The sequence below is a fragment of the Megalobrama amblycephala genome, linkage group LG12, assembly GCF_018812025.1.
Source record: "Megalobrama amblycephala isolate DHTTF-2021 linkage group LG12, ASM1881202v1, whole genome shotgun sequence".
NCBI lineage: Eukaryota > Metazoa > Chordata > Actinopteri > Cypriniformes > Xenocyprididae > Megalobrama > Megalobrama amblycephala.
The window spans coordinates 17,081,007-17,093,923 of NC_063055.1; the positions used below are offsets into that span (position 1 = coordinate 17,081,007).

Genomic DNA, 12,917 nt, shown 5'->3' on the forward strand with positions numbered 1-12,917 from the left:
TAAATGCGTATCTCATCATTACTGTTGTTTTCAATCAGGATTTTTTGCAGAACGTATTTTCACATTTGACACGCATTCAAAAATACCCATTTGACTGGAATCAGTTGCAGCTGGTAATTTTAAACAGAATGGTGAGCTAAATGTCAGAGGCAACTTATTTACTTAGCACAAATCTTCATTAGCACATATTCAGTGATGCTGGGATAAATGTTGATGGGCCATGTTAGATGAACAATAAACTGGATTATATATTTAGTTGAACAATTACAATGCTATTGCAGTGATTAAGTGATGTTATCTCAGTAATCTATAAGTGACAGTTGCTAAAGCCCATGTCAGTCTGCTAATTTCTCCCTACATCTCTCTTGTGACTTGTTCGACAATGTTGAAAGAGCTGTTAATCGGGTCTCTGGTTTAAACCTCTTGAATGACAATTGTATTGCTTGATTTGATTAATTTCATGTCTCTTAAATGGTACGTTTGAATTAATCGGACCAAAGCACAGATTTACCAGTTTGTTTGCATCATTACTCATAACTTGCAACTATTACTCATAACTACGATGTTTGCCTCAATAAACCCCTAATTACTGCGTATTAATAGTTAATAAGGTAGTTTTTTTAAGTTTAGGTATTGGGTAAGATTATGGGATGTAGAATAAATAACACATTGGTCACAATCAGCTACAAAACTCTAAAGCATCTCATGAAAAGCATCTATTCTCCTTTGTCCATGAGCGCAGAAAGACTCATTCAATGCGTGAACACTATATATTGAACTTTGTTTTCAAATCATTTGTGTATGTGCTGTTCTTCTTCTGGTCTTTTTCCTGTTGTGGCGGTTAGCAAACAGTGTTTTATTACCACGCGCGCCCCCTTCTGGACTGGAGCGTGAATTGCCTGTGACTGTTTTTGTCATCCGTATCGTACGGTTCGGGATGAATGCATGTACTGTTACACCCCTAATATATAACAAACTCACCTGCCTGGTTGTGTTTCAATCAGCTTCCTAGTTCAGTTGAAGGTGTAGGACATAGCATAAGCTTTGTGAACGCAAGAGTTTTACAATTTCTTCGTATGTTAAAAGCTAGTGGAAGTTAGATATTTTACTTTATAAGGCCATGACTTCACATTGTGTGGCCACGACATAAGGATGTCTTAGAAAAAATGATCACCACATATCACATCCTCGCAAGTTAATGTGTTGTGGCCACGACAAATCTAAGTGAACCGAACATGTCCCCACTCTGTCACTATACAATTGGAAGATATAAGTCATACTTATTTTTTTTCTACTCTGAAGTGAAAACAGGCTTCCATACTATTTTGTCCAAATTATTTCTCAGATTTAAAAAAAAGCAAACAAGCCCTCATAAGCTATTTTAGACCTAATATCAAGATATGTATTGAATTTTGTCAAAATATCTGTGCATTTTTTTTTTTTTTTTTTTTTTTTTTGTTTGTTTTTTAATATAGATATACTATATCCCAGGTCTAATTATAACACATTGAGCACAAACAAACTAAAACAGCTCTTGATATCAGGCATGTGAGGTGTGTGTTATTCTCAGTCTCCAGCATTCTGTGAGTTTCTTTTAAACCACTCTGGGTGGTTGCATCCCATCTCTTTGGGTGCTTCAGTAATGCTCAGTTGGAAGAAACACAGACTAATGGAACTATTGAGGTTCTCTGTTTTTTTGGCTCACGTTATAGTGAGAGCCCAGGTGAACAAACAGAATAAGTGTTCCTGCTGTTTACCATATATTGCTGTCAAAAGATTTTAATTTGAAAAAGAACTAAACCTAAATAGAACTGAAAAAAGTAGTAATAATAATAATGATAACAATAATAATATTAATAATGATAATAATAACACATTAACACAAAGCTGTGGTGAGCAATGCAGCCCAAAACATTAAGTGGACAAAAAATAGCAAGACGTTTGCTAAAATTTCTTCTAAAACATTACTACTCATCATGTTTCTAATTATGCAGGCAGAAAATGTCAAAATCACAATAAATTCTGTCAGCAAGAAGCTGTCTGCTTCAATGCTGTTAGGTGCTCTTTTGAGGGATATGCAGGCTATGAAACATCCAAGTAATTTTAATAATAAAATTTTTATTAAAATAGGGCTATAACATTAAAAGTCACAACAGAGAGCTTCCCATCACGGTGTGATGCCTTCCTTTTCTAGAGGCAGCATGTCATTGTGACTTTTATTGTTATATGCCCTATTTTAATATTTTTATTACACCTCATGTGAGTGCCTTTTTCGTTTCTATGATGCATCAGATGATCAAATCATAACCAAAGAGGTCTGCCAATATACCAGGAACATTAAATGTTTTGAACACCCTGTCTATAAAAGAATATACATATTGAAAGTTTTATCACTTGTAACACTAAAAATGTTATATATTTAATTAAGTGCCCTTGCCAGAAAGTATATGTTGGAGAAACATCACGTCGTTTAAGGGATCGTATTACAGAACACGGGAGTTCCATCAAAAGATATAACAAAACCAGTAGCAAAACATTTTAAATTAGAAAAAGAAGGGGGGTGTTTTGGATTTTTTTATTTAAAAACTTTGTTCCCTATTGGGATTAATGAGGAATTGGTCTTAAAAGATTTCTTATAAATAGATTTTTACACTCTGATATAAATGTGTACAATTTGTATATGTTTTTTTTTTTGTTTTTTGGTTTTTTTGTATTTTTTATCTGTTTTTTGTATTATCTTTTATCTGTTTTTTATATTATCTGTATCTTTTTCTTTCCTTTCCTTTTTTTTTGTTTTTTGATGATCATTGGTTGATACACAATTATTTATTATAAGTTTTGTGATTGGTGGATGTTATTTAATGCAATTTTTTCATTGGTTCATTGTAAGTTTGAATTCTGTTTCTGTTTGTATTTAAAGGAACCTATACACACCTGAAACCTTTTAGCCCTGACGATGGCCTGTGTGCCGAAACGCGTTGGCAAAATAAAGTTCATATTTAGCTCCAGCTTCAGAGTTTTTTGACCGTGCCACAAGTGCTGCTGGTTTTCTTTCCTATATTACATATTTATCATTCCATGCACCTTGTTGGTTGTGAAGTTGCACCAGATTAATTATATCATTCTCATCAAAGAGGTCAGCTGACAGCAAGAAAAAGTAATGGAAAGAATAATGACTTTCAAGCACCATTAAGGCTGGAGTACACTACATGACTTTTAAAATCTATATATTTTTAAAAACTGTAGGCATCACATGCTTTCCAACTTCATAAATACTTTAGTTAAAGAGAAAAACTGGGCATACACTAAATGACTGAGACTTTCAAGTCATTCCAAACACAAATTCAATCCGAAACATGTACCTCGTTGGTAGGAGAGGAAAAAGGAATGAAAACATTTGAATGAATAGTATTCAAAAAATAGTAGGCGAAAAGCACCTAGATGACCTACAATTTCCACTGAGATTCTAAAGTGCACATTTGATGGACTATTTACTATCCCATAAGGCCACGAGAGAGGATTTGTGATTGGCGGTGAAGCGCCTCAACTGACCCTGTAGGTCACACGACAGTGACAACATGGTGGATGTCCGAATTTCATTTGTCCTAAACACATTCATACTATATAGAACATACTGTTATGTCTTCGTGGTGAGAAACCAGAGGATCTAACTCACTGATGCGTTTATTCAGGATTATATTGGGAAATGGCTTGAAACAAAAACAGCAACAATGTTCTATCTGTACTATTCTTTTGAAAATGGGGATTCCCTGCAATAACTTCATAAATGCCGAAACGAAAAACAAACACCAAAAAAGAAACAAACAAATGAAAATAACAACAACCAGGGTGTAAACGCAGTTTCAGTGAATCACACTTAAAAAAAATCACTCAATAGAGGGCAAGCAGCATACTATGGACAACATTACCAGTCAGAGTTGGGATTAGGCTGGGCAAAATGATCCAGAAATGGTTGCCATAGACTGTGAAATTTATCAAGGATATGCATAACTCCATAATTGATTCTCTTCATGTGTAATATACCAGTGAGATAAGTCAACCAGGTCTTAAACTGAGGAATAGCATCCAACTTCCAAAGCCTTAGAATGATACTCTTAGCAATATTCATTCCATACATAATGGTACTTTGTACAGAGACATTATGGTCCCATAGAGAAAATGAATAGCCAAATAATGTCAGAAAACCACTTGAATATGTCACACCAAACAGTAAAGTTTAGGACATGTCGAAAAGAGATGGATCAGAGAGCCTTCGGCAGATTTACACCTGTCACATGTAGAAGAAATGGTGTGGAAGATTCTATGCCGATTTATATTTTGAATAGTGCAGACTATGCGCTGCATTCCCTAGGGGTGGCTATGGGGAACGGAATATTGCTGCCATGCTGAAGGGATGAGTGCCTTATTGGCTGAGCTAAGTCAAAATCTTAGAATCTTCTTCCCTAAGGTGCACCAGCAACAATCATAGGTCAGAGCTTCTCAAGAACAGAGGCCTCAAAAGGATAACTCTAAAGAGAGGAAGCCTAACTACGTTCAACTTAGGCTCACAGAGAGCCTAAAATACTCAACTTCCCTAAAAGCAGCCCTGGAGAGTGGAGGCCTCAAAAAGAGGCCAGGAAACAATCTAACCCAAGGGAAGCAACGGTTTGAGTCAGCTGGCCCACGAAGCTCCACAGAGTGGAGGCCTATAGAATGCCTCTCAGATTGAGAGGATGCCTAGCAACACTTTAAGTAGCCAAAGAGGCTCCAAAGGAAGCTTAACTACCAAGCATACTATCCTACCACCTAGCCATGCTTCAGGAGCAGGGGCCTAGAAAATGACTCACTAAATAGAGAAGAGGCCTAACAATGTTCCACACACCAGATATCTGCAAGGAGGGTCAAAGAGAGCCTACAACCCGCATATACTATCCTGGTGAAGCTCTAGAGAGCGGAGGCCTCAAGAAAGATAACTCTCTAAAATTAGCCACAACTCTCTCATATTAGCCAAGGAGGCTCACAGAGAGCCTGACAACTTGGCAAATAATAGCCAAGCTCTAGGAGCAGAGGCCTCAGTATCAAAGGAAGCCTAACAATTATGCACACTCAGGATATCGTTTGAGGAGGCTCTCAGAGAGCCTTTATCTCAAAACTGTTATCCTAGCAGAGCTGTAGAGAGCGGAGGCCTCAATAAGGCAACTCTTTAAAACAAGATGAAGCCTGATGACACTCACATTAGCCAACAGGCTCACAGAGAGCCTGACGACTTATCAAATAATAGTCGAGCTCTAGAAGCGGAGGCCTCAACATAACTCTACAACTCACAACTGTTATCATGGCGGAGCTCGAGGGCAGAGGCCTCAAAAAAGATAACTCTGAGCGAGAGGAGGCCTGACAACACATTTAAATTTAAGCAAAATAAAAGCTGAGCTCCAGGAGCGTAGGCCTCAACACAAGGACTGTCTTATCGAGAGGAGGCCTAACAATGTTCCACACTCAGAACATCTTGCAAGGAGGCTCACAGAGAGCCTACAACTCATGGCTGCTATCATGGTGGAGCTCAAGAGGGCAGAGCTCAAGAGAGCAGTGGCCTCAATAAAGATAACTCTCTCAGCAAGAGGAGGCCTGATGATTTTGCCAAAGAGGCTCACAGATAGCCTGACAATTTAGCAAATAAAAGCTGAGTTCCAGGAGCGCAGGCCTCAGCATAACAATGCTTATCGAGAGGAGGCCTAACAATGCTCCACACAAATGATATCTTGCAAGGAGGCTCACAGACAGCCTATAACTGGCAACTAAGGCCTTAATAAAGACAACATTGTCAAAAGAGAGGAAGCCTAATGGCACTCATATTGTAAAAATCAAAGCTAAATCAAGCTAAAAAGCACTTCTATCAATATAGCCAGATGTTGATAGCAGATTCTAAAAAAAAAGCAGTAGCCAAGGAGGTTCAAAAAAGAGCCTAACAACTTGACAACACTGCTTGAAAAAGCTTTTTTTCAAAAAGCGCTTCTTAAAAAAAAGGGCTAAAAAAGCTTAGCTCAGCATCACCAGCAGGTGGAGCTCTGCAGACAGAGGCCTTAAAACATTGGCCTAACAACATCAAAAAACACAGAAAACTAGTTACTTAGTGCTAGATAACTAGATAAAGCTTTCTGAGTGAAGCTCAAGGAAGCAGAAAAAACCCTGTTAAAACAAAATAGTCAATAAGGAGGCTCACAGAGAGCCTACTACTCAGTATCTGGCATCAGACAGTGCATTCACAACTAGCCACTAATGCCAAACCATCAGAAAGGCAGATCTAAAAGTAAACAAACTGCCAAAAACACAGGTCCAGCTTCAGGGATGGATGTAGAAAATGTGACAGAGCCCCTCCTGGCTCCTGCATTCCATCAACATCAGCTTAATTTGCATGAATGCTATGGATGAGGGCAGAATATGGCTTTCCCCAAGATCTCTGCACCTCAGTGTGAAGATCTGGAAGAAATGGATGGCTCGTACAAGCTGGACGGTTATGTCCTGACAGGAAACGTTCATAGAGAAGGCCGCGGGGGGGCTCGTGCTTCTCACGTTTCCATAGCAGATATAATCTCGACACTGCGCAGGACATAACATCCAATAACTCGTCATATGTGGGGCAAGCAGGCTGAGAGCGCTCTGAAGCGTCATCAATCTCATCAGCCACATTTTGCACATCATGGCTTGAATCAAGGAGTGTGCTCGCTGCCGGATCAGATGATGTAAGAGATAACACATCATCATCCGGCAGCTCACCCTCATCAGCTGCAGATGAATGAGAAATAATCATACCTCTCTCAAGAGCTTGCATATAGCAGACTTTCATGCAGAGTGTGTGGCCCACTGAGAGTAGTAGGCTTTGTTTGAGAGTAGTAGTAGTGTGTGGCCCACTGAGAGTAGTAGGCTTTGAGTAGTTGTTTTTGTTCTGGTCGCTGTCCAGTGACCAGCCACTCACATAGCCTCTTTAGGGTGGAGTCAGCTTTTTGTAACTGCTGTAAGTTATGATGCCCTAGGTGGGCCAGTTGCCATCCACTTTGTCGGCCTGCTACACCATCATGTCTTGTTGCTTTTTCATATTCTTCCAATCTTCGGCATTAGCATCAGTCAACCACTTCACATGGGCAGCGAGACAGGGTGTCCGCATTACTGTAATATCGACAAGCCCGGTGCTCAATCTTAAAAGACCTGGGACACATAGTTAGTGCCGCAGGAGTCGCCACAGACCCGACCAAGGTAACAGTGGTGAGAGAGTGGCCTGTGCCAAAGAAGAAAACCAAGCTGCAAAGCTTCTTGTCCAGAACTATCCAACCATTGCTAACCCATTGCACCAGCTAACGGAAAAAGGGCAACCCTTTGTCTGGAATGATGCTTGTGAAGAGTCATTCAATCAGTTGCATGAGGCACAGACAAAGGCTCATTTCCCTTCTCGATGGAGTTTAAGGCACTCATAGCAATGCATTCACGTCTGTTCTTGTATGATTCTTTTCATAGTGATAGAATCTGTAATTTGAACTAGCGTGCTTAAGGTTAAATGTGCGCTTTTTGTGATCCAGTCATGGTAATTGGTTCCACCTGAGCTTGACTCTCGAGGGATGAGTTGTAGGTAGAGCATGGGCGAGTCGAACAGGAAGTTTTCCTTTTTTGACTCCTCTTGTTGACTCAAATAATATTATTGTTCTTTGTTATTTATCTATTTCTGAGGTATTAGAGACAGAAAGGTGCTGTAATTGTTGTTATTATTATAACAGTTAGGAGTTATGTTAAATTCTAGCCTGTGCCAATGACAGATTACATCAGTTTTGGCAGCATCAAGTTGTTAGGTGTTAGCCTTCTTGATGGGTGCTTGGGTAACAATGCTGAGTCATTAGGCTCTCTTGAGCCTCCTGGCTTTGATAGCGATGTTAGGCCTTCTCTTTCTAAGAAAATTGTACATTTAGGCCTCCGCGCCCCCGGAGCTCTGCCTTTTTATGCAATTCCAAGACGTAGGCTCTCTTGAGTTTCCTGAGCCTCCTCTGGTGCACCTGGGTTGGGAGTACTTTTAACCATTTTTTAGAGTCAGGTTGCTAGGCCTTCTATGAGGCCCCCTGACAGATGTTGGATTTAGTAGGCCTCCTCTCTCTCTCTCTCTCTCTCTCTCTCTCTCTCTCTCTCTCTCTTTCTCATTCGCTCTCTTTCTCTCTCTCTCTCCTGGCCCTGTTATGTAGCCTCCTTGACAGGCATAGGACGTAGTGTATTTGTCTTATGAGCTCAACCAAAGGCTAAGGCTCCTATAGCTACAGAGTTATCTTACTTCCACTCCCCAGAGCTCTGCTAGGACAGCAATTGTGATTTGTGAGCTCTCTGTGAGCCTCCTTGCAAGATGTCCTGAGCATGGGGTGTTGTTGAGTCCCCTCTCAATTCAGAGAGTCGTTATACTGAAGCCTTCGCTCCTATAGCTCAGCTACATGATAGGGTAGTATGCTAAGTTGTTAGGCTCGCTGGGAGCCTTCTTGGCTACTGACTTTAGTGTGGAGTGTTGCTAGGCCACCTCTCATTATGAGAGTCGTTGTATTGAGGCCTCCATTCTACAGAGCTTCGTAGGCCATTTAGACTGAGTTGCTAGCTCCTTTCTGAGCTTTTTTGGTACTGCCCTTGGGTTAGTGTTGCTAGGCCTCTTGTTTGAGGCCTCCACGCTTCGGGGCTGTTTGAACAGAAGTTCTGAGTGTTAGGGTCTCTGTGAGCCTCTTTGGATGCTGGCCTGAATATGAAAATTGTTAGGCTTCCTCTTTTTAGAGTCATCCTGTTTCGAGGCCTCTGATCTTGAGAAGCAAGATCTATGATTGCGTTGCTGGTGTGCACCATAGGGATGAGGACTCCTTTGAGTCATTTGACTTGGCTCAGCCAATAGGGGACTCATCCCTTCTGCATGGCAGCATGGGTATTCCGTTCCACATAGAGACCTCTAGGGGATGCAGCGTGTGTTCCCTTTCAAAAGGGAACGTCTCAGGTTACGCATGTTACTATGGTTCCCTGAGAATAGGGAACAAGACGTTGCATACCTTTGCCATGCTTTTGGTATTCCTGCACACGTCTCCTTCAGACAAGATGATGTATTTGATGTATGTTACAGGTGCCCTTTTATACTCACGGTCACACCAGTAGTGACGTCATAGGCTGCCACCTGCAAATGTCAAGTTCATTGTCGTTTAGACTCATGCTTCAGACACCAGATGTGCTGGAAGCATTCCCCATAGAAACCATGGTTATACGCATAACCTGAGACATTTTTGTCTCAGAGCCCCTGGGCAAAAATCGTTTAGATATTCCAGCCCTAAGGTATTTCCAAACACACACAGGAGGACAGTGGATATTGGTGGAATCCATTCCTACAACATCAGGACATCAGCTGGATTTTCAGAGAATTCATGACTTGTATCTTATATGAAGCACTAATTAATTCTGTAAAGTTATTCTGCTGTACACTGCAATGTACAAGACAAATGTAAAATAAGTTAATGTAAAAAATAAGAAGGTGATATGGTTTGAAATTATATCAGATTTAGATTTAGACAAATTTTCCATTTTTGTGTGAGCCATCCCTTTAAGCTCTATAACACTGCCATGACAAATCTTTCCTGAAAGTGACACCTTTTTCTACCCTGACATAGCAAATGAAACACATGAGTGGGCAATGATCAAATATATGACAGCATGCATTGTTCAAGCAGCAATTCCCCTCCTTGAAACAACTTTTGTTTTTGTTTTTAATGCAAATTGATCAATTGATCTAGTGTCGGAAAAGACCTTCTCAAAGCCTTTGACATCTTTTGTCTAGCTTAACACATTCAGACTGTAAATCAGTCTCACTGACTTGCCTCAGAAGGAAGGAGATTAAAATTAGTTATTTTGTTAAACGAAGCAGTGAAGTAAATCATAGATTTTTACGATATGTTCACTTTTCTCAACAAAAAGACATATTTGCTACACATATTTATCAAATGAACAAAAACAAAATGACATTTACTGTCAAAACAATAAGCCTAAATCATGTGTTTCAGATTATGCAGTCTGTGATGTCCAGTGTTAGGTAATACTAGTAATTATAGTTATAATAATATTACTTTCCCCAGTAATTAGTAGTATAACAAATCAACAAATATTACAGTTGCCATCCATATAATGGCTCGTTACAACCTTATTTTTGTCTTAACCCCTAGTGTTTTGAAGACCACCAATCCGATCATCCCTAGTTTCATTTTTGTAATCTTTACGACTTGCGTGTGGTCATGATGTCACAATTGCAGCAAGCTAGCTTGGAAAATGGAAAGCTTACATTCAGGGGCTGGAAATTATTACTTTGATTTTGTAGCGACTTAGGAGAAAAGATAACGAGAACATTGTTGTCAAATGTAAATTGTGGCATATTCTATATTCTGGCATTACGTGGCTTGCCCATCCACATCCCTTTGATCCCAATATATTATACCCAGCTCTTATCAAAAGTCTTTGCTACACAATTTATGAGATTAATACTTTTACTCAAGTTTAGACTGTAAGGCACCATCAAGTGTTTCTAATAACTTCCAATGGTGATCTAATGTGGATTTTATTTTATATAATATAGTATATATAACATCTACTGTACTAGTCATATAGTAGTGTAAATGTGTAAATATCCCCTGACATTCACAAAGAGGCGCACATGTGAAGTCAGCAATTACAATGTTGTGGGGTGTAACAGAAACGTATTATAACGAGTAGTGTAATGAATTACTGTTGGCAGGGAGTAATAAGTAAAGTAATAATATTACATTTGAAAAAATAGTAACAAGTAATGATTTTGTCTAACGATCCCAACACTGGTGATGCCTACATGCAGGTGTGCCTTTAAATAGACTGCTTATATCTAGAATAGAAGGAATAGAAACAGAAAATTTTACTCTCTCCCTTAAGTCCCTTAATTCAGCTGTGGATTTTCTGGCATTGTTTTTAATCACTTCAACTTCCCTTTGAGCCAGTTGCCCCTCAATGGCTTCCATCCAGGTCATAAATCCGCAATCCCTGCCTCTCCAGGTGTATTATACAGTTGATTCATGCTCTGTCAAAGTGCCAAATCTTTTGTTGTGAAGGAATTTCATTGAGCAGTTTATTCAGACCTCACTCGAGCATACCTGCCCTCTCTCCCACACACTCACACACTTGCGTTACAGTAACGTAGACCATTGAATGAATTGTTCTTTTGAATCGAATTGTTTTTCAATTAATCTGTTGAACCATTTCACAGATGTCTAAACTAAATTTATGATGTGGACAGAATCAGTCCATTGGACTGACCCGAGACCCATCTTTCTCATATTTGTTTCAGCATTTTTTTTTTTTTTTTCTTTTAGCACAGATGAATGTTCTAAAAATACATCCCTTAATGTTAGTGTTTTTCACCCATTGTTCAAAAGGCCAATAGAAAATATTAAAAGGAGCCTACTGGAAATATTTTCACTATTACCAAAACACATAGAAAGTTGGCTTAAATAAATAGTATATTTATTGAAACGTGCAAAACCTTTTCAGCAAAGTATGAAAAGTGTATTGATGTTCTAAATTACGGTTTTAATGAGCTGAATCATAACTGCAGCAAACTTACAATATAATTACAATAAACACTCAAAAACATAATCAAGTTAAATTTAATAAATAGTAATATGCTCTAAATATTGCTTTATTTGAACGTTTAGGATGTTTAATATGCCACGTGAAGGAAAAAAAAAAAAAAGAATCACTGTTCTTTGGCATTAACTGTTCAAAAGAACCGATTTTTAGAAATGAGTCCGACTTCCCCTCATCTGGTTCACAAATGGTTAATCAAAGCGCAACGATGACAGATTCATAAACAGTTAGCAGACCAACAATAAATGTATCTTCTGTTCCATCAATAAGCCGAATAACAGTAGATTTCAGAATGCTGCATAAATGGCTAAAGTATGAACCAAAATGTGCATGAACCTTACTTTTACCATTCGTATGAAAAAGCACAAAATTGCTAACTTGAACTATCCGTTCGTCTATTCTATTAAAATCTTGTCATTGATGCCATGGGATGAGATTGCAGTACTCCACTTCTGAAATAGGCTACATGACTTATTAATGGGCTATAGACTACTGATATTATATTCATAAATTAATGTTTTGTATATTAAACTGCATACATCTAGTTAAACTATTATGCAGTGGTTTTGTGAATGCGTCCGAAATGTTGACTATTTTAACCTTTTTACCACTTAGCCTAAATTAAACTCAGTATATCCATGGTACAGGTTCTTGACAGATGCATGAAAAAAAAAAACTGAAAGACGATAAATAAGACGTCTCACCTTTTGCCACAGGGAGGGATGCGTTTTAGTTGTTTCCCACGTAGATGCACAGATTCTCAAAGAGCGGACTCGTGCGCGTTCGTTTATCATCAGATGCGCTACCGGACCTGAGTGAAAGCATGAGAGTTGTGTTCCCCACTGGAGAGGCAGGGTCGTGTGTGTGTGTGTGTGTGTGTGTGTGCGCGTGTGCGCGCGCGCGTTGTTCGAGCGCCTTTTGAGTCCAATTATATTATGGTTAAATCAAGAGAGATTTTATTCTTCGCCCTTTCAGTTCTGCACGTCTCACTTGTCAATTATGTCACAGTCAGTTAGTACTGGTTAACATTTTAATTCGCCTGCTTTTGCTCTGACCAATCAGATTTACACTTTCCAAGTGACAGACACCTAGATGAACATGTTAAATGAAGAGAAAAATATTAAGAGTCTGCATGCAGTACTTCACTGATAATGATCTGTCATTAGATGACTAAAAAGATGCACGAAGACTGTTAAAGGTGCCCTAGAATTGAAAATTGAATTTACCTTGGCATAGATAAATAATTAGAGTTCTGT

The 12,917-nt window shown here is 39.1% G+C and overlaps 1 protein-coding gene across 1 annotated transcript in view; it reads right to left on the reverse strand.

The window, feature by feature from the left end:
- prlhr2a (prolactin releasing hormone receptor 2a) overlaps positions 1-12,690 on the reverse strand; it is a 28,798-nt gene extending 16,108 nt beyond the window's left edge. Inside the window, exon 1 of the mRNA XM_048211127.1 lies at positions 12,366-12,690. The gene's annotated coding sequence lies outside the window, so the exon portion shown is untranslated. The remainder of the gene's footprint in view (positions 1-12,365) is intronic.
- Between the last annotated feature and the right edge of the window lie 227 nt (positions 12,691-12,917).